Source organism: Typopeltis vanoorti, chromosome 14 (assembly GCF_054136105.1).
Source record: "Typopeltis vanoorti isolate ZY-2024b chromosome 14, IOZ_Tvanoo_1.0, whole genome shotgun sequence".
In the NCBI taxonomy this organism is placed as follows: domain Eukaryota; kingdom Metazoa; phylum Arthropoda; class Arachnida; order Uropygi; family Thelyphonidae; genus Typopeltis; species Typopeltis vanoorti.
Window position 1 is genome coordinate 106,115,033 of NC_143562.1, and position 27,967 is coordinate 106,142,999.

The window sequence follows — 27,967 nt, forward strand, 5'->3', positions numbered from 1 at the left end:
TATCTTTTGCAGGCAAGCAGATCCAGTGGCGTTTATCGCGCGTGCACGGCATGGACCATAAAATGATAGCAAAGTCGCATCGTTCCTTAGTTTCGGGTCCGCTTTTGTTTTCTATTGTAATTCGCTTCGACTGGAGTTCTGGAAATGATCATCTTAAGAGAACGATCGACTAGAATTCACTCCTGGCGCGCGAGTTCTAATAGTGAGTCTGATTTTTCCACTTAGCAAAAGCTTCCAAATGCAATTAGCCCATAGTCTTTCATTTCTTGCTGGCAAGCTAATTGTTGAAGATTCGAGAACAGAAGCGAGCGCCATTCTGCACTCGGGCATTATTGTTAAACGATCGTTTGCATTGTTGATCAGAAAGTCAATCAAAGAGTGTCATTATGAACCATTTCCTTGACATTCTATGGTTTTAATAATTTCCAAAGACGGTACTCGAAAAATATGCATTATGCATATGAGTGTCTTCAATGCACGTTTTTTATTTTAATTTCAATTTATAAATAAATAATCACTTGGACTAAAAAGGCAAACAAACATTAGGATCCAATCCAGTTTGATTTATTACTTAATATGATTAAGTCGAATAAGTAACTTACCCTCCACACACACGCCATTAAAATTATCTACTCAATATTTGATGCATTAGGTACCTTTTATCTAAAATCAAAAAATTAAAGCGAGGACAATTAACCATTTTACTTGGTAAAATAAAATAGCTAATACCCGTCTTAATTATATTAATAGCTTATTTCGAAAGGAATATGGTGTTTTAAGTCATTGTTAAGAACAACAATATATTTTTAATATTAGAGACGCTATCATTACCATAGCAACCATGCCATCGTATTCATTATTATAGCAGACGAAATTTACTAAACGTATAAACTAATTCACAATATGCGCATAGCGATTAAAGATGTTTTTAGGCGTATAAGAATGTTACAACATCTTATGCCTCGTAGCATCGAACAGGTTTTTCGAAAGAGAAATTCAAGGATGGCTATAGGCATGAGGTTGCAACGACCAGATGAGTTTTATTGGTCACGAGCATTTCATTATCTCTTTTAAACAAACTTTTCCGGGGCAGGGGATGGAAAAGGAATTTTTCTTCACCCATCCAAAAAACAAAGCACCGAATGGCCGAACTATAATAAACTTCTACTTATTGGTATTTTGGGTGCATTTCCTTATTCCATTTTATTATTATCGCGCTAATGGAATGAGGGCAGTCATTATGGAAGACGAAATAAGAATGGGAACGAGGTATCGGCGATCATTGTGCTCAATACATTAACTGCGAAAACCCACTTTACGGGCTGTTCGATTTTTGCATCCATCGTTCTCTCTCTCCACCAACTTTCGATTTCACGGTACTTAGCAAGTAAAAAAAAAAAAAGGGCAACTCATTTTGAACAGACAGTGCAGGTTTTCTTTAAGAAATGGGGGCGCTGAGTATCTTAGAAAGTACGAAACAATAAAAAAAAAAAAAGGCAAACAATACGATGAACTACGAGTATAAGTCTTCCTCTTTCTGTTCATTTTCTTCTCTCCCCCCATTCATTTGCACCCGAATCTCCCTAATATAGTATTAGCAGTTGATGAACAAAAATCCCCGAAACTATGCCAATGGTCCCAACAAAACCTGTCATCGCTGGTAATTGCTACGAAAGGCGCGTGTCAGTAATGGAGTTTGCTGGCAGTGCCTCGCACAATGACGCTCGCTCGCGCCACGTTGAAAGACTGCTTCTAACACTTCTCTGTCTTCGTCTTTCTAAGAAATTCCTGGGAATGCACACATGCTTTCGTCCAGTAAACAGAAGCAGTTGCTGGCGATGCTCAATTTTCTTCCGACGCCTTCGAAACGAGAGAGCGGCAGCGTCTCTGATCAAAGGAGCCTTTTGTTTACCCTCGGCAGCTAAATGTGTTTAATCTTCCCAGGAGTCCTGTACGCATTCAGCAGACTTGTGAAGACGGTCCAACCCCAATTCTTGGCGTTTTGTCCCCAGACTACGTCTTGAATTGATTGAACAATAAACACCTACAGAGATTATTGGAGTTCATTTTTTTCCGTTTCGAGGCTTTTTCTAATAATATTCTCAATCGCTTCAATATTTTTTTTTCGGCACAAGTAAAAGACCATTCATTTCTGAGAAATTACTACTTTTTTTTTATAACTCATCCTTCAATTTGAAAAATCCTTATAAAGACTCATGCATACGGGATTCGAACCAGTGTCTATCAATGTTTCGCTTATGGCACGTCTTGCGTCTTTGGCCATTTGTATGTGATATCGGGGTAGGATTACTTTGCGGGAAAAAAAAACAAGTATGGAAATAAGATGACAAAAATAAAAATGAGAATGGCACTATTGAGTCATGTGCACATAATTCTAATATAGACACTTTATGCTCAATTGTAGTATTGGTCCATGTAATCCAAGCTACGTCTGAAACAAGTCTGTTTAACTAATACTTCAAATCTCTTCACTCGAGACATGTCGAATCTACTACGATACGGAATTTGACTTAACTTAAAGAAAAATCAAATCTTCTTAAATGAATACGATACGCAACCAAAACAACTAATTCGATTAAGGATGTACCGGTTGTGTGTTGATAGGATTTTGCAGCTGTATCATCAGCCTCACTGATGTGCAAATCGACTCGAAGTAAACTCAAAATACTGAACATCACACATAGCAAAGATATTACGAAGTAAAGTAGTTTTGCAATTAAATTGGAGTGGAACACGTCTTTTATTTCTTATTTGGAAACTAATAGTATTCAAAATGAATGCGATATATAGCATCACTCTTTGTGCAAAGCTTCAAATCGTACGACATATTTGGGTAAGAAAAGATTTGCGACGTTACTGAGAGATTCTGTGTTCTGTTCCTGAAAAATCCCTGACGAGAACTATATAAAGTTATACACGATCAAACTTAAATTGAAACAAATATATTGAAACTATATCAATACTGAACCAAACGACAATCGCATTGGTAACAATTAACAGTATTATGACTAATGTATGCTGTTTTGTAACAATGTGTTGCAACAATATTTATTGCGATCTCTTTTCAATACGAATTCTTCGTTTGTACGTTCCAACAATAGAAACAAGTTTAACAATGGAAAGAGGTTTCCATTTGTTAGCGTAAAAACACGTGCAGGAATTGCTGTTTTTCTTACTTTTTTTAAAAATAACGCAGCAGTAAAACAGCTTGTTGTGTTGTCAGTGAAAATATTGAAGTCAGACAAATCTCCAAGAAAGCGACAAAACACTAAAGTTATTGCGTAGTTTATTCTCTTGCAGTTGGGTCGTAATGGGCAGCCGTTATCAATAGCAAGAATGGTATGATTTTATCACTGTCAAAATAGCTTTTTTTTTGTTTTTTTGGTGTGAATTTATACACCCATGCTACAAGAAAGCTTAAGAGGTCGTTGGAACTGATTTGACTGACAAAAATAGTCAAAGATTAGTGGCTCTTTCTAGTGTCAATACAGATAATTTCCCTATTCCGATGTGGGCGTTGATAGTACAAGAAACGGAGTTGTCACAGGCGTTAATCAGCCTCGGCGGAACCATTCTAATTAGCTTCAAGAGCGCTTGTGTACCTGTCCGACAAATAAAGTGATTAGCAATTAAAAGTAACTGTTAATTGAAGAGAACGGAAACTAGCGCAAGATAGTCCGCGTTTGTATATTAAAGAAGAGAAGGTCCACTAACACACATTTATCCAAAACACTTCATTGTGTTGCGGGGGCGGCTCTCGTGCATAGGCACTGCGGAACAACAGCACTTCCAATGTTTCTCGATAGATAAATATATTTATTAATTTATTTATATTTGCTTGTAATATTTAATTTTATCATCAAACATCCTATACAATTCTCTTATTTTGTATAAAAAAATAATAAAAATCCATCTTGTAGCACTTAGGAGAGCGAAGGACCTTAGCGGCACTGTGTTTTCCACAGTGTCATATTGCTACGCATGCAAGCATATGCACGTCATAGAGAGATGCGAGCTATTAGCGTAATGCGGCACTGTCCGCTGCGCAGTTCCACTGTTGTTTATATGCAGTTTGCGCCAGTAGTAGAGTGTTCGTAGGGCTTACCGTGTTTACTTTGTAAACACGATATATCCCATGATCAACAAAGAAAAACTTGAAACTGAACTTCGAGTATTCTACAGTAGACCCGACATGCATGATTATTGTAAATTAATTGACTTGTTAAAATTTATAACAGAAAATAATTTAGATTGTGTTCTTAGTGAAATTACTGTATTTATAAAAATTCTTTTGACAACTCCTATGACTACATCAGAGCCTTTTTCTCCATTGAAATCATCGGAGTTGAAGTTTTTTCCGTTGATGATTTGAACGGAGAAAAAAATTCTTCAACGGTCACACAAACATCAAGGGAAATGTTATTGACCTTTTCGCTTGAAACAAAACAAGAATGGATTTTATTTTTAAGTAATTTGAATTCTATCAAACTGTATAATTGTATCGATAAAATTATACAGTTTGTGTTTAATTTTTTCGTGTTTATTTTTTTTTTTTTTTAATTTTTACCATAATTTTGATATTTTATCCAAACACGTATACACTGTATTCATAGTGTGTATGTATATTTCGAAAGTTGCAGCATCCCCTCGATTTCAAGTCACGAGTCGCCACTGCTGTGTTGGGATAAAAAGATGCATCGAGTAGCGAAACGTCCTCGGTATTGTCATCTTTCGACACTATCTGTGATGTGCCCTTGGGAAACAACTGAAGTTGTGTTCCCTACATAAGAAAATGGGATTGCCGATCTCGATAATAATTAATGATCATATAAAGAACGTGAGCAGATATATAATGAAAAATAATAAACTTCTATGGTGAACATGCGAATTGATGTTATATTGCGATATTTATGAATAAATGGGGAATGGTAAACGAAAAATATGCACTTGATATGAGACTGCTAACTCATTTGAAAAGCCCTTATAATTGTGGTTCAATTCCTAGGGGATTCGAATTTTATAATTGTGACTCAGATCTTTACCACCGAAGGACAAATACCACCATGTTCTCAGGACTTGCACTGTGCAAGTGCTTCTAAGTCGCAGATTCTTCAGTACTTCACCAAAAGAAATAACTAAGTCCGTTTTTGAATTCCTTATTGCTTTGTGTGAGAATAACTTAAATGACAATATTTATCTCTACGTTTATCTTACAAAAAGTTAATTTTTTTTCTTCGCTACAGCATTGGGATCTGTTTTCTTATGACTAACTGCAATACTAAAAAAAAAAAAAATAAGTCTTAGCACAAAATTATTCAGTCGTATTTCCTTCCCTAAGGATTAAGCTCACCTAACAACCGATTCTCAATAGCTCTTCAATAATCAAGCATCCACCGACTACTCATATATATTTCATAGAAGTGTGCACTGCGCCTGAAGAGGATTATTGTCTAACAAGACAAAAGGTATCTCACAAGGCTATTACATCGCTTCTTTGAGTAAATTCTAAGGCACTTCGTGATACTCGGTTGGTTACAGGCGCAGCTGGGGGAAAACAACTGCCATTTGGCTGTCGAAATACCCAACTGTTGATTCCTTCAGTAACTTGAGAACAATTTTCTTTTAGTGTCTTAATTTGAATTTAGATGAACTTCACTTAATCACAGTCCCATTCAATTGGACACAGTAGAACAGCGCAATAACATAAAGCAAGGTACTTTAAGACTTATAAGGATTCTTTCGAATTATAACAACTTAAGAATGCATCAACGTTTGTTTTAAATGTATCCAACCCGCTTCCGTAGATCTATGTAACAGGTTCTATAAGGGAGTGTGTTTCTTTATCTCTCGTATCAAATAACAGCATCTTTATAATAAACAAACACGTGTAAACTTAAGTGTATTGTCAAAATGCATTATTAGTATATAATGCTAAAGTTTTCATAGTATTATACACGAATGATGAAGAGTCACTTAAATTATTCAATTTTGTTCAGCGACTGTCGGATTCTTTTAAATTTTTGCAACGTGGTTCCCATTTAATCTTAAAAAGAACTCATATGTAATGAGTTACAAGTGCTGGTTAAGTAGAAGGTAGGCTAAAATCTGTAAGAGGCTATTTAAGAGATATTATTTTTAATCAGAAGTTTTGTTGCAATGATACGGTTCGAATTTCAGAGAATTTATATATATTTGCATTTGCAACAATTTTTCGCACTGGAAGCGTCATGTGACCTGTTGAACGTCATGATTAATCTCATTTCAGTCTCTCAGATTAATACGTAGCAAACGAATGGCTTATCTCATTAAGTATATAATATGTCTAATAAAAAATAAGGTGTACAAGAAAATATCTCATTAGTACTTCGAAGAAAGAAAAGAAATGATCTAAGAAAGTGACACTAATGAAGAAATAAAAGAAACCCTAGCTTTCTTAAGGAATATTCTTGTTCGCCTTTCACCTGTTAGAAATCTGGAATTGGTGATCTCTTCTGTAATTGAAAATGAGTCATTCTGAAATCGCCAGAGAACTTGCCAAGTTGATAACAATGAGGTTCGGTCATTTGCCAGAGAAAGGGTGCAGTTTTTATTTCTTTAGTGTTTTGTACAGACAGAAAACCAAGAATTGGAGTATCGTAGTGATGCATCTCCATGGGCTTTTCAAAAACTTTTTTTTTCCTCGTTGGTGCCATTATCTTCGCTATCTAAGAACGGCTTTCTTCTTTTTGCCTGTGGGGAAGAAGTAGAAAATAAGAAGTGCCATCAAAGAACAGACATATGACCTAGAATGTCGAAAATAGAAGTTGGATGAGTGCATTAGAAAGATTTACCGTACCCGTTCAACAAAAGAAGACGTTTCCAGATCAATCCGCAGTCGTTTCAGGTGATTACGAAGACAAAGACCGGATTCTGGTAACATGGAGGAACTTATCTGGAATGCCACAGATGGCCGAAGATTACTATTGAAACTATCGCTTTGTACTGAATGTTTCAAAGATTAAAAAAAAAAAAAAAAATCTTCAGATTTATCATAAAGTATCACAACAGTCAATGAGAATCGTAGTTTGACACAAAAACATTCCATGGACTAATGGAGCACAATGTAGATGGCTACCATAAAAGATAATACATCCGATTTCCACGAGAGAAATTATAAATTCGGTCCCATTAATACGGTAAAGTATTAATATATAATTTATAAAAGTATATAATTAATATATAATTTTATATATAATAATATATATAAAACAAATGGAAGTTATATCAAATATAACGCAGACGGCGTTTGTTCTGCCAATGCGAAAAGTTAGAAGTTTTTTTAAGTTAATTGCTATTATTGCATTGGGCTTTGATTTGACGATGACCTTCGAGTCCACCAAGCATAGTTAAGTGGGGCCGCGTGCCTGAGGTTATGACCAATTGTACTCCACAGCGAACGCTCAACGTGAAAGCATATCTATTTGTTTATGACGGCTAACATTGAGAACAAATATGAAACTAGCGTCCCCTGGCGGCCATTGGAAAGTAGCGTTATTATACAAGACGATCCATACGTAGAACGAGCGGCGTGTGTATGCGGCTTCGTCGCTGTTTCCAATTTCCTCAATAACATTCTCCTTTATGCGTTAACGCCTCTTCGGCTACGTTACGTTGGGGAGGGTCATGTGAACGCATCGCACCACCGCTTCGCTTGCTCTCTCATCGCTTCTTTATTCATATTACCGTTGCCATTAATTACATATCTGTCACATACCACGTGACAACGCTCATGCACGAAGTGATCGAGAAGACGTTTGCTACCTAATACGAAACCCCCTTCGCTGTTTCGGCTGGCGAGTGCGCGCGTGTCTATCGTCGCGTGAGGGCGGCTGTGGTCATTTCGATGCACGTACCTACTTCTGATGTCGACCCATCGGTGCTGAAATTATAGAGAAAGCAGCTTTTATTAACGGTTCTACAGATGTCGCGCGGTACAGTGGGATGTTGTTATGGAAAGAGCAGAGAAACGCCGCTTCCTCTTACAGAGGGTAATACTGACACACACACACACACACACACACACACAGCGCTCATATTTGTCTTCTTAAACTAAAAATTCTTCTCAAAATTACGTATTAATGCAAACAAAAGAAAAAGTTTTTAATAATGGAAAGAATTTAGGGTAATATGTAAAAGCAATGGGCTCTGACTTAAGGGGGTGTCATCCTTGAATGTCACTTGTTTTTCGTGGTTATAAGGAGTCTCCTCCCATGCAACAAGTATGGACTGTATGAGAATACATCGTGGTCCTCGCTAAACGCTTGCCATCCCCATCTTCATCCTACCCATCACTTCAGCAACCGATTCATAGATGGCGATTTAAATATTGCTGTTAGAGTCAATTCGTGGTTACTATGACAACAATACTAATCAGACCAAACGATCGACTATATTAGAATGCCAACAATGGATTACTGACACTCGAGGTGGTAGTGGTGTGTGTGTGGGGGGGGGGGGGGGAACAACGTTGTTTTGTAACATCGATAATTGCAGTTAACTTCTCATCTTTCAGATGAGGGGTTGAGCCCCTTATGAACAAATCTTCGTCATCTGGTTCTATCTCTATCATCTCTCTGAAACTTGAAGATTGTGACCTTTCCTTCAAAGACCGTAGCAAATTCTTTTTTAGTCTTCAGCGTCATACTCTGACATTCACTGATGGTTCCAACCAAGTATTGTCCCACGAGACAAGACTTTTGTAGTGGCAAGGGCGTCCTTGTTTTTAAGAAATTGGTTATATACAGATCTTGAAACTTGAGCATCACAAGATTTCTTGAATGAAGAAGAATGGACAGTGCTGTCATCAACAAAACTATGGATAGGACTGGGAGGGGTCACCGATGTATCGGAATAAAGCACGTTGATAGCACAAAGCCCTGGGTTACACCAACACTGGTGGAAAAATCGGATAAGAGGATACTATCTCCACTATGACGCAATATGAATGACTTGAGATAAATCTGCAGTCCAGTCAATAAATGATAAAAGTGAGACAAGACAGTGGAGGTACCAAAATCACACTGGATCAAATGCCTCAGATAGATTCTGAACGACCACGACTTTCTTTAAATCTTTCTATGGACTGAGTCCAAAGGTAAGGTTAACGAAATCTATACTGATGTCCAATAATTAACTGGTGTGTGTGTATAAATAGTCAGCCATTAATGTTCTTTTCCATTGTTATTACGAGAATGGAGTTATTTGTTATTTTAGTACGTTAATTTGTGTTCGTTCATTCATTCATTACTGACAGCCAACGATTCTGCTTCACTTCCAGTTTGGGATGCGAAGTTGGAAAATGGAAACGAGTTGGAATTATGGACGTTGAAAACTCGAAGGAAGATTATCGCACTGTTCGGTGGATGAAAGCGTATACCATGAACTTTCAAACATACAAAATTTCCGTATAGCCATCAGAATTAGGACAGCGGTGAAGATAGCAAAATTAAGACAACCTAATTGAGTCAAGAATATCTTTAGCCAAGCTAATCGTATAAAGGACAGGCTTCGTCACATAGCTGGAAGAGCTGAGGTGAAGTGTATTCGTAGAAGATACCAGTTGACTTTCAGCGAGGAATAAAATATCTGGTTTGGCAACCTGTAATAAGTAATGGTGCGAATCAACTGATATCAGCACTGAGACTCCTAATGTTGCTCAAGTCGATGTGGAATTTTTTTTTTACATAGAATGTTTTGTTGCACTTTGAAGTATATTTTGGATGGTTTTCGTTGGTTCTGTAGGAGATTTTAACTGCGGTAACAATCGGTTATGCTATCTTTCATCGTAGTGAAATATTGGGACAATGTACAAACCATCAACATGCAGTGGGGATGAAGGTCTTATGGACACCTCCTCCACAAAGCGTGTCCACAAAGCCTCAGTTCAATCCAAGGGGGGGGGGTAATCGCAGGTACCAACTGCTATACTCTGACACCTCCACAGCAAACAGCAGGATTATTCGCCAGCGGGAAATCTCCAGAAACATTACAAGTTCGATTCCGTGTAAAATCTAGCAGCCGACCTGTGCAATGCCGCATTATTGCTGTACCCTTGAATGGAGGGGGTGCTGTCTTTCTGGTTAATTAATTACGGGATGGCCATATTGAGCGTGATCGGTAAGGCACGGAAAAACCCTACTCTAGATGGGAAACGTGAGAATTACCACTTCTATACTCCAATAAGCAAGGTGGGTGTTTTGCGATTAAAATCATTTTCTACTCAAGATCTTGTCACTCTCTCTTAAACTACGGAAGAATTGCTTATAAATTGGCAACGCTCGTCTTGGCAAAATCCCGTTTGCGAGAAGGCCAAACCACGATGGAATCGACTTCGCTGTGTTAAGCTATACGTTACACGTCGCCAGCCCATTAAGGAATTATTTGTATCCAGGGTTTTAAGATTTCTGATTGATAATACTGTACGTTGACCCCACTGTTATCAAGAGATATTTCACTCCTTCCCTGTTATCAACATTGCTAGATCCTCCCCAAAGTATAACACCGCTTAAGAATTTTCCCTAATTTCTAAGCAGTCAAAATTTTCTGTATCATGAAATGCATTAATTTGCATTTTAAATCGAGGATTTCGCCCATTAAATCCGATAAAAATATAACAATCTTGTAAGAAGCTCCGAGTCATTCTGCTACTCATATTGACTGAAGTAAACTCAAGATCTAATCTTCCTGCCCTCTGTTTGATGATGTTCTATGAAACTGCTGATCTTCCATTGGCTCATTGTTACGTCACACTCAGAATTGTTCGTGATTGTTACCAGTTTTATCATGAAAAAAATCAAGAATTTCATTTCATTACCAGATATATTAAGAAAATATAAACAATTACTATTTCTCTTTGCTGTCATTCTGTTTACTTTAACACACCATATCACCTCGTAACTTGACGTTGTTATCTTATATGTATTTGTTCTCTCTTCTTCACATTAGCTTTCTGTATAGCATGATTCAGCCAAAGTCAAACTCCTGCTGCCCAGCATGAACTAACTTAAATTCCTGTCTCCTGATGCCTAAAATTCACCAATTACAACTCATCAACCGCTTCTCGTAACTGTCATGATACAATATCATTCTACGAACTCAATAATATTCTCTGAATACCTTTGGTTCTAACAAAAATCATTACATTTTTATTGTTAAAAATCTATCGTTTGAAACATTAAAAAAAATGTTTTTAACATTTTTAAAAAATGCTACTCAACCAAAATTGAACTAACTTCAACCTCAAATTCCATCCACTAGCCAATAAATACAAGAGTGAACGAATGAAGTAAAATACGCGTCTCTAGTTGGCAATGGTCCACAGCTAATACCGGCTTTAATCTCTGGATAGCAAAGAGTAAAATCACTGCCTTGGGAAAAACCCAATGAGTGAGCAGTCTTGAAGAATATCACCATCGCCACCAAATTCTTATGTCAACAGCGACAAAGTCAACATCGTGTTGTGATGGAACATAACCAGTAGCAATGGGCTCAGTTAAACCAACAAGTCTTGCAATATACTCGGGGTGGCTAGCGCTTGACGGAGCATCAACCGACACTGACCATGTCACTAAATCAATCGCGCACGAGGCTATAAAAGGGAAATGAGATATAAAATTCTGTCGTTCTTTGTCTGGTGGGCACAACGAATCGATAAACGGAGTTTCTGCTGGTTTAAAATAGTCTCAGAAGACTTCTAAGCAAGTGACATTCGCAATACTATTGGATTAGCATATTCAGTGTGTAGCTTCACTACTGTTCGTCTTTTAGTTTATAGAAAAAAATAAATAAGCTGATTAACAAAACTATATTATCAGAGTTAACTAGCAGAATGTTGTAGGTATCCTTATAAAAAAAAAATATTGACATTAATTTTTAGTTTCGGCAACTAGTGTGTCATTCGAACGCAATGCATTCCGACTGCACCCTTTTGAATCATTCATAGCATTTCGTCGTAAAAGCGTCTGCCTTTGCATTTTCTGTCGTTTCAAATTTGCACTTCAATAGGTCTCTCGACTCGTCGTAATGACTGCGATATACAATTCAAGAGCGAAAATCAAGGAAGGAAAAATAACAGCGGAACTGCTATGATCGAGAGTCGTACAGGATAATAAATGCACCACTACTGCTGCTGACAAATACCGCGCTGTCGTAAGCTTAAATTAGAACATAAGCGCATATACACATCCATGCCGAGAAAGTCGATGCAGAAGCTTCTGTGTCAGTGATCGAGTTAGTTGGGCTCGAAGCTCCGAGAATCACAAATCAAAAGATTATAAAAAAAGAAGCCCAATTGACAACTCAGAATATTTTAAAGGCAATTCATAGTTAACAGCCATTTAAAATTACAAATCATGAATTGGTTTATATATATATATATAAATAAATATCACGTTCTAATAGTCAAAGAGTTTTCTATCTTTAAATAGAACCTATCTTTCCCCCAGCGCTATTGAAATGTTAAAAAGCATGTTAAAAATATAGGTGAATAAGTCAACTGTCATTCACTTTACATATTATATCTGTAATTTTATGGCTCCCTCTAGTGATAAATTGCTACACCAGAAAATGACTGTACATATTAAGTTTATTCTCCTCATTGGAGCATGACCCGAATATTAAGCTATATACTATACATAATTTACGGAAATATTAAAAGATTCATTTTGCATACTACATGAAGTTGTTAGATGGAATATTTTAGCGTTACTATTATTCAAACAATCTAGTACACCATTTTCAATCATCCATATGTAAAACATAATAGAAGTAGATAGTTAATTGTTATTATATAATGGAAGGTTGGAAAAGGGATCAATCGACCGTGATTTGCGGTGATTGATTCATTCAATCCAATACCCTTGGAGGGTAATGGATGGCAATGCTGTAGCCAGTGAAGTTCTAACTGAGGCTCGGCTATTGCTTGTTACCCTCCTGCCATGATCAGAGCTTTAATGAGCTCAATACCACCTTATCCCTACACTGTCCTCTACAGATAACGGGGAATATGAAAAGCATTCTTGCTTCGCCCCTTTAAGCCAGTCCTTATAAGGACTATAAGGATGTTATATATATGTTTTTAATTATAAAGATTATTAACTAAGAATCCTTTTTTGGATGTCGTCACTTCTCATCTTGGGTTTGCTGTCACCCCACGACATTTCTTCTCCCCTTCCATCCCCTCCACTATAGTAATTGAAACTTATTGTGTTTATGTTTATATAGCCCAAGCTATAATATAAAATCTATTAACAGATTTTACCTACTACGATATTTTGAAAGGAGAAAAAGGAAGGGAAAAAATATATGTATAAAATAAAATTTTAAATTTTTACTGATATTTGCCAAGTATCCTAATGAAAACATAAAAATAAGAAAGAATATATCCTAATTTTTCTTGTGTAAATGTGTGTTAGGTTTCAGTTAAAATGTACACTAAGAAAAAAAAATACCTTACAATACAAATGACGAACTTATTTACACAAAACAAACAATGAGTTTGACACTGTTTGCTTTAGTAATACATTACACAAAAATAAAACATTTTTCTACCATGTGAATGATTTCTAGATGGTAAATCTAATAAAAGTTTAAAAAAAAGACTAAAGTGCATCAAAATCAGTTTATAAACTATGTAGAACGTTAATTCTTTCTAGCACATTCATCACAAATGTCTTTCCTGTGATGTCACATACTGAACAACGGACTTTGGTTTTCTGATCCTTGGCTCGTGGACAGATCTAACATCTAACTTGGTTCTTCACTTTTGGTTCTGGAGGTCCCTCAGCCGGACCGGCATTGGTGTCTTCATCGCCTTGGATGTTCAGAACTTTCTTCCTAATATTCGTAAGTTCTCTAGACAGTGGCTGAGCCAGTGTCCTTTTCATGTGTGTGGTGTGGCAAGATTCAAACCCAAATTCTTCAAATATTGGCGCCAAATAATTTTTTCTTAGTTGCTGACTGGAGAATTATCTGCGAGTGGATTCCTGCTTGATCCAGCATCCCATGAAAATAGCGCAGAAGCCATCTTCTGGTTTTGCGGCTTTTTGTGAAGTTGTGAGCCATCTGGTCGAAACTGTCAACACCACCTTTTGTGTTGTTATAAAAAAACGTATAACTTCTGGTTGTTTGAAGACCTCACAACTTTCTTGTCACTGTGCATTGATAGAAATAGCCGTGGTGCCTACCACAAATTTAACGCCCACTAATGCTCACTGGGGTAAGCTATCACCCCAACGGTCTTACAGAACGACACATACTTAATGAACTACACACACTCGTTGACTGATGGACAACGATTGTTGCTTAGAGTTGCTGGGTGGGGGAAGCGCTGTGCACATCTGCGACTAGAAAATGGAGTCACTTGGGGTAACGTCACCTTTACTATTGAAATTATTCTCAATTACATTGTTGCCAGATTCGCTGGTTTCTTTTCGAAGTTTTGTCAGCGAATTTGTTGCTCTCTCTCTCTTGTGATCGGCACAGCAAGTACAGAATCAAATCTAATTCATTCAAAAATCATCTCAATCCCACAGCTCATAATTATAAAATTATTATATTATCATACTGTTTTTTTTTAATCTATCTACTTTAAATGTGCATAACCAGCTCGTTCATAGGATATCAAAGCATATACTTCTCACCATATCAAAATAGAAGAATCATACTAATCACCATCCACTGGTATTCTGCGAAATACTACTCTATAAATGATTCGTTTCTCAATCATCATCCTTCTCTCTGGACACCCTCTTACCTTTCTCAGTTTTTCCTAATGTTCGCATATTTTTTTAGAATATAAACTCGGCCTTGATAAATCAAGTCCGAGCTCTTTCCTATCAACTATGCAGAATTATTTGACTCCACATTTTCACGTTCAATTTTATATTTCTTCCTTCGCACCATCATGGGACTCGATCCGTGTGTCTCTTATTTCCAACATCAGAATTAAATCCATCTTTAATCTGCTCTCAACACGTGCTCCTTCTATTTAGCTGTTCGCATTTGTCGCCAGTTCAATAAAAGGGATCAGCATCGAACATCATCTACGGGAACTGACACAGCCTTAAATTAGGGAGTAGAAGTATTCAGAGATGATATTTTCCGTGTTCAGATTTTTCGGCCACCCGTAGCGGGTCTTTTTCCCCGCGTTACAAAAAAAGAAATAATTCCGTCGAACACGAACCTGCGATGAGGGAGTCAAACGGGTCAAGTTCTGCCGTAAGGTTTAGCGTCGCTTTCTTCCATTTCGTTCGCTACAATACTCGAGGAAAAAAAAAAATCTTTTAGATCGCCGAGTCGAGCCACGTTCCGCATATACCCCCGCGTCCTCGTCAATGTGTTCCGATTTGGTCATGACGGAGAATCCTCTTTCGGCAGCATCTGCTTCGCCGACAATAACCACACAATTTGTCAGGTAAAGAAAAGGATGATAGATGAACTGGGGGTTGTCGAAGAAATAAAATACGACGCGGATGTCCTACTTTAAAGCGGTTCCCTCTTCTGTCTATCGAGCTCAATCTGTCACGTTTTTCAGAACAAGTGAAGGATTGAGATTAGTTTGGGAGGGGTTGGTTATTGATGAGAACAGGTGAGACGGCCCCTTACGGCACGCTTTAATTTTTCTGTCATTCGTTCTAATCGAAGCCGCCGATCTTCGCATTAATAAAATGCCATTTTAATAAAATATTAAAATGATTTGATTGTTGCATTTGAATTACTTTTTCGTTTTAAAAAATGCTTTTTTATTAACATTTTTTCTTTCACATTTTTTGTTCGGAAGACGTGTGTCACTCCAGCACTCACTCAATCTCTCTTTGGTGTGTTTTTACTGCTTCAAGCAATTTTATTTAAAAATATTCTCTCACCTCTTTTTAGTTCCCTTTTTATGTTACCTTCTGATAGTCGATTTATTACCCAAGCCCGCTTTGAATATGTTTGTATTTCCGGTAGCGTTAGCACACCTGCACTTCTGCTGTGTGTGTTTCGTCTACGGAGAATTGAACTTTCATTTAAGTTGTTTCGTAGATGGCAACGTAACGGCAACAGAGAATGATAGTAAAACAATGCGATGACATTCTCGGCAAGAACCTTATGACAATATTTATTAATGATTGCCTCAAAAAACGAGAGAAAAAAAAAATCAAGAACCTCCAACGGTGTTCTACTGTAAGATGCTGGTAAATTGCAGGTGGAAAATGAATTTCATTTCATCCTGCAATGTAAGAGCACTACCTGCTCACTGGAGACCTGAAGTGGATTGCTAAAAGCTAAGTCTTTAGTTTCTAGATTACGTAATCATTAGCTTCCACTTGTTTAATATCATTTTTGCTCTAGGTGTTTATCAGATTTTTCCAGCCCCCCCCCCCTCGGGTGTGTATACACACAAATAATTATTTTTAATACAACCAATAGTAAAAATGCAAGAAATCTGTCGTATTTGACGTTAAATTAAAGATTTTGCATTTTAGTGCTTTAACAAATCATATTTAGGCAAAAAAAAAAAAAAATCCTTTATACTTAGTACAGATGTGGTGAGTAATCTCCTTACTCTACCGCACTGGGCATGTTAGGAGTAATTCTCAAGATAATAAAACTTGAAGTCAGCATGTCGTTTGGCATAACAGAAGCACCGCTTTCTTCTCTGCAGTGTGTGGTTTGGGTAAGAAGAAAAGTCCTGGAAGTCCCATCTGACCTGAATTATCGGGAGAAAATCCTAAGTCCTCGGAGACAATGCAAAATGCCAATTACTGAAAGAGCTTGGCAAACATCCTACTCTTTCGCTCAATGACATTTTTTTCCGTTTCGTTTCTAACACGGAACTAGAGAGGGAAGACGACGTCATTCCCTTCGCGCAATTCCTGCAGAATAATCATAATAAAAAATAAGTTTGCATTGTGTGTAATTGTCATGTACTGCTGTTAACACTTGAAATTTGCAGAACGGGGGAATTTAGGCTTCAGTACAATATTCAAATTCCATACAGCAGTGTTTCTCAAAAGGTGGTACGCGTACTCCCGGGGGATACGCAAGTCTTAAGGGGGGTCGTGGCAATTTTCGGCTATGCATCATTAACGCATGGAAATTTTATATTTCTCAACAAACAGCGCAATTAGAGACAACTGGGATAAAAACGGCACTAACTAATGAATCACATCTCCCCTTCAACAGAAACTGCTGTATAGACTCAATCAAAACCATATGTTGCCGACGCAACATATGGTTTTGCTTGACACCACCCCGTCGTTAACGTGTTAAAACTAAGAAATATGTAGTGAACGTGTTTCAGATATTACGGAATTCGGTTGAAGGGAATTAGCATTTCAACTCAACTGTTGGAATGCTAATTTGTCTTTGGTTCGCGCGATCTTTTGTTAATACCTCACCAATCATATGCACTTCTTCATAGCTGCTCTACGTATCTCAAGTCTTGTAAATTACTGGTAATTTTTGCTTGAAATAATGGGAAAGAAGATGACGCTATTCGGGTAGATGACTTTGACGATGCACACAAAGAAACTGTTCTCGATGCCAAAAGTAGCGATAACGAGTAGGAGCTTCTTGGTAAGTCACATCGCTTTCAGTTGTTTTTCTGGAAACTTTAGTTTCCGAAAATCTCCGCATATATCTCACACCACGATTTTTTAGCTTTCATTTTGGGAAACAAAGTACTAGTTATATTCGAATAAATACGGTAATTTTTTTAGCTTTCAAATTCTTAAGTATGGATCATTTGTTAAAGATTGGATTTATAAAACCCCAAAATGGAGAGCAATCTAGCAAATACAAGTAGCTGTAAGCAACAAGAAAACGTTGATATTGCGTCTGGATCAAATGAAATTGATAAGGGTGTGTCGTCTGACATCTCTGGAGAACCAACTAGGAAGAAGATGAAAAATCTTCGTAAGTACGATATGAATTACTTCAAATGTGGATTTTCATGGACGGGAAATGAAGAAGAACCTATTCCAAATTTTGTTCTATTAAAAATAAATCATATTACATGAACATATAAATTCAAATAAAATAGACATTTACAATGAAATATACTTTTTTATTTATTATTTGATAAGGGGGTACTTGGTAATAATGAAAATATAAGAAGGGGGTGCGCGGATATCTGAAGTTTGAGAAACACTGCCATATAGCAAGAATTATTCTCCTAAAGTGCCGGTCTAATAACACTTGCTCAATGAAGTTGCTAAAATTAGAGGAAACCTCTCTTAACGCGAATTCGATATACGCGATTGAGTGAAATGATACTATTTCCCGTTTAAACGAGTGATTAAATCAGTTAACGCGATTTTTTAGGTTAATTTTTGACGAATATTTTTGTCGCCAATCTACAGCGAGCGAACAAGCTGGAAGTCATTAAGAGATATAAATGGTGCTAGTAATACAATGATTGTGCGAGACCCGGGATACAGCGAGTCTACAGTTTGGACTATATTAATTAAGAACAAGGAAAAGTTGCTTCTTTAAGTATGCAGACCACCCGAAATAGAAGCCATTTAATGATCGAGATGGAGAATCTTCTATCACTCTGGATTGAGGATTATAACCAAAAAAGAATACCTCTTAGTACAGATAATATTCAGGCAAAAGCTCTCAATATTTTTTCTCATTGAAAGAGCCCAAATTTCAAGAGGAATGTGAAAGTTTTACTGCGAGTTTAGGATGGTTTGACCGTCTTAAAAATCGAATTGGACCGCATAACCTAAGAATAACTGGGGAATCTGCTCGTGCTGATAAAGATTCTGTTTGGCCACGTTTCCTGAAGAATTGCAAAGGATGATTCGAGAGGGCGATTATGACGATTTCGGTTACCTTTCTCTGTTGGCTTAAATCGTCATAATCACCCTCCCGAATTATCCTTTGCAATTCTTCAGGAAACTTGGCCGAAGAATCTACAAACCCCTAGGAAAAATAAAACCAGGATGTCCGCTTAAGAGATTCAACGATGACTTCTAAGGCCATTCTAGGCCTAAATCCTTGACAATCATGATGACGATTATGAAAATCGGCAAATAAAGCAATGGCGACGAAATTGGTCCCTTTTGGAAGGCCAACAAAAACTTTCCTAGCTAAATCTGAAGCGTCTCAACCTGGATACAAACTATCTAAAGATCGTCTTACTCTTTTATTAGGAGGCAATGCAGAAGGCCACTTTAAACTCAAGCCTGTGTTAGTTTATCGTGCGCAAAATCCAAGATCTAACATTATTGAAGAAATTAGCACAACTGGAAAAGAGCTTGGATTTAATGAGGTGGATAATGAAGATGTGAGAAACTTGCTCGATTTCCATTCAGAAGAGTTATTCAACTAGAAGAATAAGGGGGCATATGAAGAAGAAGATAAGGAGTGCGAACAAGAAGAGAATGTTACGACTAAGAAGCTAACTGCGAAAGAACTTCAGCTAGTTTTCAATCACATTGAGTATGCTAAGGAAAATTTGTTTGATCTCTGATATGGAACGAAGCTTCGAAGTCGGCCGAATTCTTGATAAGGCGGTCGCCAGCTATCGGCAATTGCATGACAAGATGAAAAAGTCGAACACGATTCAAACATCTTTACTTAATTTTCTTGTAAAAAAGTAGTTCAATCAAATGTTTAGACATTAAATAAAAATTTAAGCAATTGATTTTTTATTAACTTTAGCTTATAACTGTATTTTCCCCCCAAATTTACGCTAACTGATGGATGAGTTATAATTATTCCTATTAGTTATTGTATTCGCTTAACGTGCATTAATTGATGGATTGATTAATCGCATTAAGCGAGATTTTCCTATAGTTGGATTATGAGAGATTACCAAGAATACTCCCTTCGCCTATGAATTGCTTTGGTATTAGAAATGCTTACGATGCCGAGGGATAGCCCATATTATGGGTGTAATGTTCCTTCTTATAGTAATTAATAGGGGATAGATCACTTGATAATTATTGAGTTCATCTAAACACTTGGACATGAACCTAGCAGTGCGGAGCTTCGTGGTGTTAGTTTGAAGCTTTATGATAACAGAATCCAAGTAATGTGGACAGCCTGTTGGGAGGATTTTTTTTTTTTTTTTTGCCAATTGTGATCAATTCCAAGTTGATGACTGTCAAAACAAAAAAAAAAAGTACACTTTTGTACTGAGAAAAAATCACGCTCCTATAAAACCAACTATCATTCTCTCCGTATCTACGACAACCAAGAAAACGCCAGAATCAAATATCTGATTCTACTGCAAATGAACTGGGAGATATAAATTGTTCTACTCTGGAGCGAATAACGTGGGAAGAAATGGTGTAGGAATTGTGGTGTGCGGCAGAACGAAGGTCGAAGTACTGGAAGTGGGTAGAAGGAACGACAGGATCATGCGAATGAAATTGGGTCTTGGAGAAGAGCGGGTGGTCGTATTATGTGTATATGCCCCGCAAGTTGGATGTACAGCAGAGGAGAAAGATGAGTTCTGGAACGTGTTAGATGAATAAATGGGGGAATTGGAAGAAAACGAGATGGTGATTGTCGGAAGCGACTTGAACGGACACATAGGGTGACAGAATAGGGACGGTGAAAGGGTGCATGGTGGCCACGGAGTGGGAATGATGAACCAGGAAGGAGAGAGAGTTGTGCAGTAGCATTTGATCTGGCAATTGTGAACTCGTTTTTCTACAAGGGAGAAGAACATTTGATAACATTTAGGAGTGGTAACAACAATTCACAAATTGACTACATTTTGACGAGAAGAAAACATCTTAAGGTTGTGACAAATTGTAAAGTAATACCAACAGGTTAAGTGGCATAGCAACACCGACTGCTGTGCGCAGACTTTAAAATAAGATCGAAGATAAGAACCTCTGGAAGCCATGGGATGAAGACAATTAAGTGGTTTCGCTTAAAAGAAGAGAGTGTGAGGAATCGTTTTAGGGAGAGGGTGTTAGAGAGGATTTCGAATGGACTGGAAAGTGTACAAGATTGGTGGAAACATAATTCAAAAGTAATCCTGAGCTGTGCAATCGAGGTGCTTAGTAAGACATCTAGAAAGATTAGCGAGCAGAAAGAGGGTTAGTGGTGGAGTAATAATGTACAAGCGGCAGTGACAGCTAAGAGGAAGGCAAAGCAGGAGTGGGATGAATCAAGAGTGGAAGAAAACAGAGAGGTGTACAGAGAGAGAAAGCAAGAAGCCAAGAGAGTTGTGGCACAGGGGAAGGCCATGGCATATCAAGATCTATGATCAATCAGAAGCAAAGGAAGGACAGAGAAAAAATTACCAACTAGCGAAATGTAGAAATAAAGCAACAAAGGACATCTTACATGTGAGGCAGATCAAAGACGCTGAAGGAAGAGTATTATGGAAGGATGTGGACATAAGAAACAGATGGAAAATATACTTTGAGGGGGTTTTGAATGAGGAAAATGCAAGGACTCACAGAGAAGATGGGCAGCCTTCTGAAGGGAACGGTGCAGAACATCAGCAGAGTGGAAGTGACGGAAGCCATGAAGAGGATGAGGAATGGAAAATCGGTGGGCCCCGACAGGATTCCAGTGGAGGCATGGAAGGCACTGGGGGAAGAGGGAATTGACCTGCTGTGGGACCTGTTCATGAAAGTTTGCTAACAGGAAAATATACCCGAGGAATGGAGGGAGAGTACTCTTGTCCCCATCTACAAGGGTAAAGGGGATGCACAAGACTAAAAATTACAGAGGAATAAAGTTAATGTCCCACACAATGAAAATCCTAGAAAGGGTTCTTGATGGGAGATTGAGGAAGGAGGTGGAGATTGCAAAGGAACAATTTGGCTTCATGCCCGGTAGATCAACAACAGATGCTATCTTTGGGTTACAGCAGATGATGGAAAAGTTTCGAGAGAAACAACGGGAACTACATTTGCCATTTATTGACCTGGAGAAAGCATACGATAGAGTGCCAAGGCAAGAAGTCTGGAGGTGTCTAAGGGAGAAGAAGGTGCCGGAGAAATATGTCAGGTTGGTGCGGGAAATGTACAGAAATGTGAAGACAAGTGTTCGGACCTGTCTGGGACAGACAGAAAGTTTTCAAGTAACAGCTGGCTTGCATCAAGGGTCAGCATTAAGTCCGTTTCTGTTTAACATTGTGATGGAGGTGGTGACGGAAGAGGTGAGAGAAGATGCGCCTTGGACAATGTTGTATGCAGATTCAAGAGAAGAAGCGGGAACTAAACTGGAAAGATGGAGAAAAGTACTGGAAGAGAGAGGTATGAGACTGAGCAGAAGTAAGACAGAGTATATGTGTTGCACAGTGGGCGGCTGCCAGGAGACAGATCTGGAAGGAAATATCATCAGGAAGGTGAGGGACTTTAGATACTAAGGTTCAACAGTGGAAGAAGATGGAGGGGCTGAGAAGGAAGTGGGATGCAGGATACAAGCGGGTTGGAGGAACTGGAGGGAGATGGCTGGAGTGTTATGCGATAAGAGGGTGCGGATCAATCTGAAAGGCAAAATCTATAGGACAGTAGTGAGGCCAGCTATGACGTATGCTATAGAAACTGTGGCCTTGAGGAAAAATAGCATCAGCAGGATGGAAGTAGCAGAGATGAGAATGCTTAGGTGGATGTGCGGTGTGACCAGAAAGGATCGTCTGAGAAATGACTATGTCAGGGGAACAGTGAAAGTTACGAACTTAGGAGCGAAAATACAGAAGGCAAGGTTGGGATGGTTTGGTCATGTGATGAGGAGGGAGGACGAATGTGTGGGAAGAAGGGTCATGCAGATGGATGTGCAAGGAATGAGGAAGCGTGGGCGGCCAAAGAAGAGATGGAGGGAGCTAGTAGAAGACGACTTGAGGATGAAGAACTTGGATGTGGTGACAGCCCAAGACAGGAGGATGTGGAGGAGACTCATCAACAGTGACCCCACTTAAGTGGGAGAAGCTGCAGAAGAAAAAGACTGCAATCTGTTTATTCTAAGAATGGAAACTTATCTCATTGCAATTGTTACCGTCAACAATTATGGGTATATTACTGCCGTTGATGTAATTGCAATACAATTTACTGCAATTATTGCTTTAATATTATATAATTAGGTTGATATTTACAAAATATCGATGGTTCTTGTCCGGTGTATAATTACGATATGATTTGTATAATGGAAACGTTCAAATAATGCAAACAACGAAATCAGAAAAATTACCATTTGTTCCGATATGCCATCAGGAATCAGAGGACTCTTCTTTTATTAGCTCATCGCTCTTCCTGGGTTTACTGTTTTCAATCCTACTAGGCTTCTCTTCATTCTAATTTAAATGAAAAGCAATTTTTAATCTAAGTATGTAAGCTGATTAGCCGCATTAATTATGAAATATTTCATTGTTAGTCTTAAAGCTACGATGTACAACAGAGGTTTATTGATCGAGTTTATTAAAGCAATTCTGAAGAAAAATGGGGATTATTTTCCTTGTCTTAGAGTTACTGGAAGGTAACTCCAGCACTTTTTTCTTCCTGAAACGTACCAACCGATGATTGAGCCGATTTTTGCCTCCCTACTTAAGGGATGCTAAATGAAGAATTAGCGAACAGAATGATTTTGAACAGCAGAAAGAAAAACCGCTCAACGTTCTCTTCATGATCAAGAATTGCGTATCAGCTAAACACGATTTACACCTTAATTTCCTTCAGAAAGGGAAGATGAAGGTAAAACTCGTGAGCAAACATCCCTGACTTAAAGAAGTCAATGACCACAAGCGTCTATGCGCCATGAATTAAAAAACAAATAATTATATACATAAATGCAGGTACATGTAATAAGCTTCTCCTCTGTGCCATACTCTAGGTTTTAAGCTTCCATGTTCCGCTCTCAACGAACTTAAGCATTGCATTTTTATGTTACAATTTTCTGCTGGATTCCCCAGATTTGTAAAGCTAAATAGAAGTTATTAGAAAACCAGCATATTACAGTATTCAACGGTTTACTGCCATTTCGGAATCAATCTAGAATAGTAACATTTATTACAACTACTAACATCGAGAAAAACGAGATCATATTCAAACTATGATAACGCTAGCTAGAACAATAACAGACATCACACATAATTCCTGCTTTTAAAAATGGGACCTTCACTTATTACAATGATTGCCCTAACAATGGAAACATCACCTAAATGTAACTATCACTTTAACAATGGAAACATCATTTAATGCAACTATCACTTTAACAATGGAAACATCACCTAAATGTAACTATCACTTTAACAATGGAAACATCACCTAAATGTAACTATCACTTTAACAATGGAAACATCACCTAAATGTAACTATCACTTTAACAATGGAAACATCATTTAATGCAACTGTCACTTTAACAATGGAAACATCATTTAATGCAACTGTCACTTTAACAATGGAAACATCACTTAATGCAACTGTCACTTTAACAATGGAAACATCACTTAATGCAACTGTCACTTTAACAATGGAAACATCACTTAATGCAACTGTCACTTTAACAATGGAAACATCACTTAATGCAACTGTCACTTTAACAATGGAAACATCACTTAATGCAACTGTCACTTTAACAATGGAAACATCACTTAATGCAACTGTCACTTTAACAATGGAAACATCACTTAATGCAACTGTCACTTTAACAATGGAAACATCACTTAATGCAACTGTCACTTTAACAATGGAAACATCACTTAATGCAACTGTCACTTTAACAATGGAAACATCACTTAATGCAACTGTCACTTTAACAATGGAAACATCACTTAATGCAACTGTCACTTTAACAATGGAAACATCACTTAATGCAACTGTCACTTTAACAATGGAAACATCACTTAATGCAACTGTCACTTTAACAATGGAAACATCACTTAATGCAACTGTCACTTTAACAATGGAAACATCACTTAATGCAACTGTCACTTTAACAATGGAAACATCACTTAATGCAACTGTCACTTTAACAATGGAAACATCACTTAATGCAACTGTCACTTTAACAATGGAAACATCACTTAATGCAACTGTCACTTTAACAATGGAAACATCACTTAATGCAACTGTCACTTTAACAATGGAAACATCACTTAATGCAACTGTCACTTTAACAATGGAAACATCACTTAATGCAACTGTCACTTTAACAGTTTTATGAATTTTCATGAAAATTTATCATGTTAAATTTTTCATGTTAAATTTGCAAAATATCAATATCTTTTTGGTATTTTTACTGCTATTAGATGTATTATTACGATATGCCTCGCGTAATGGAAATCGTCGCACCCGAAAATGCACCCAAATTAGCCGAACGGTGTTGTTTTTAGTGTGTTCCTTCCAGTGCCATAACAGCAAAGGTATGTTGCCGGTAATCCAACGCATGACCCCGTTTCTGCTGCAGAAAAATCGAAGAAATGAAAGCGACCGGAAGCGGAAACGAAACGAGGAAGTGATAAAATTGCAGGGATATTAAGTGCAGGCCAAACTTGCAAGTCCCGGCGAAGGGTAAAGTCTCATTGCCCGTGAGCTTCCTACCTCGTTCTCTCTCTCTTTACTCCTTTCTATAGAAGTGCGGGCAGGAAGTTGGCTCTTCAGTTAGCGAACTGTCTGCGTAATAGCTTCCATTTCTGTGATTGCTTCTGAAGTTACGTGGGTGGGTGCAGGCCCCGCGTCGGCATTGTTCTAGCTGCAAAGTTCACCAGAAATTCAATAATCTTATTTCCATGAAAGTTAACTCTTCACAACGGCCATTGGAAATGTTTCCATTCCTCCCTTTTATGAAAGTCGACACCGAACCAGACGAACGCAGACTGGATGCGCAACCAGCCACGGATCAGAATGCTTCTCTTTTGAACTGCTCTTTTGAATGCTTCCCTTTCATGCTGATAATTGCCACTAATTTTTCATCTTCGGTTTTATCTTCACCCTTTTGTTGCATGTAACTCAATCAACAATAATCGACTTCGTCATTGTTTAGTTTTACAAACCAGGAATATCTCACTATTGTTGCGTTCAAAGTGTGTGCTGGATGGCTGTCAATACAGTGTATATCGTAACACTGTAAGGGAATCCCCAGCGACACCTTCTGGATATAATTAGAATTAAGAATACGAATTAAATAATTGGCGAATGAAAGAGTTAAGGTTGGCAAGCTAATTAGCTGACCTTGAATGTTATATTAAAGCAATGAAGCCAATGTATGATGTCTGTTTAGTGCGTGTATTCTTCTGGCTGGCTCGTCTGTTTTGCGGATGAAAATCAGGAGTTTCCAAGAGAGAAACCAATACCCCCCCCCCTTTCACTCTGCGTATGAGACCAACTAACTCACCTTAAAATGAAAAGTCTTAATGGTTTTACACGTGCTAGATGGGATTCGAACAAATTTTTCCATTGAAAGGATATCCGTCGATGCTAACGAACTTGAAAGTTCACTTATCAGCCAACTGCTAGGCAGGAGTCTCTTCCCAAATATCAGAACACTGTTCTATGGTTGCATAGATTTATGATTTATGTGGAGTTAACAGCAGTTCAGAGATAAAATAACGCCTGGATCTAAAGTAGTTTCTCGAGTGCCCAAGCAATACATATAGTACATGTAAGGGAAAAAAAAAAAAAACTCGCTGTGAAACTCATGAAATAAATCAAATATAAGGGCTTTTCACAAATGAATTGTATCAGACAGCCAGTGGGCCAACGTTTTTTTCTCTCGTGAAACAGGCACCCCGCTTGACGAATTAACATACATAATACGCTGGCTTCATAACCTTAGTTGTAATCGTAAGCTACATTTACTGTGTGACTACAGATGCGAGACCCCTCGACACTTCTGCGCATGGCAGAATGCGATCCATTCCAATAATAGGGTAATGAATGCGTTTCGTGGGATGAGAGTTTATTATTATTTTTTATTTTTTTAGTTTATTTTATTTTTATATATAGTTTATTTTTAGTTTTTAAAGTTTATTTTGCTTGTACGACAGTTGGAAAATTTACGTATAAAGCACGTGATTTCGCGTGTTGGTAACGAATTCGTACATCGCCTTATTCCTTTCTCCCCTTCAACATGAATGGACTCTTCTTGGCACACTGCCAGCCGAGGTTCTCGCATCTGTGATCGGACAGTAGATCACAGTTTAAAGTATCTCCAATTTAAAACGAAAAATACGACAAACAAGTAAAAAAATCTTTAGTAGCAGTAGTCATTTGATTGAATATAATCTAAATATAATTACCAAAATTAATTGAAACCAATACTTTTTAGTAATTCTCGCAATTGCAATTACGAAGAGAGTGCTGTGTGTTTATTGGGACAGTTGAGGAATTCCACGCATTTCAAATGAATAAAATATATCGAAGAAATAGTCAACATCATTCTACACGAAAAAGGAAAACAGTACAAGTAACATCTGTTTATATTTCTCTAACGATTCTTCAGAAGCATTATAAATTTCAACTGAAATCAAAAATTGAAAATTTCAATTCAACCCATTTAGGGAATTATGATTATTAATATTCAGCCAACACTGGTTCTTCAAATTGACATTCTTCTCAACACGATGAAAAGCAGATATTCAATACTGTTAATTATTAGCAAACATTTGCCAGTAGCACAGTTTCCGATGGAATAAATAAATGGAACTTTCTCAAAACAGAAAAATTGTCCGCTCTATAACAAGCATTCGCACCACGACTTGACTCATTCTGAACATTCCCTAAGGAGATCAATATAAATGAAATCACATTCGAGTCCCCCTTTGCCAAGTTCCCATTTTCCAATCAGTATGCTAATTTTGGAAGAGCCTCACCGTCTTTGCTAATCATAAGGGTGTCTTATTGACCGCAGCGTATGAGTTCAATTCTTCATAACTACACAAGTCTTCTTAAGAAATCTCATCTGTGAGAAGTTTGCAAGTTTAATTTATTCCTTTATTTATTGTGTAATATCT

At 37.6% G+C, this 27,967-nt stretch overlaps 1 long non-coding RNA gene across 4 annotated transcripts in view; it reads right to left on the reverse strand.

Moving 5' to 3' along the window:
* Window positions 1-27,967, reverse strand: part of LOC150099820 (uncharacterized) — a 607,255-nt gene that overhangs the window by 364,953 nt on the left and 214,335 nt on the right. For all 4 annotated transcript variants that reach the window (XR_016549418.1, XR_016549421.1, XR_016549420.1 and 1 more), the window contains exon 4: window positions 23,209-23,311. This is a non-coding gene — a long non-coding RNA (uncharacterized LOC150099820). The remainder of the gene's footprint in view (window positions 1-23,208; window positions 23,312-27,967) is intronic.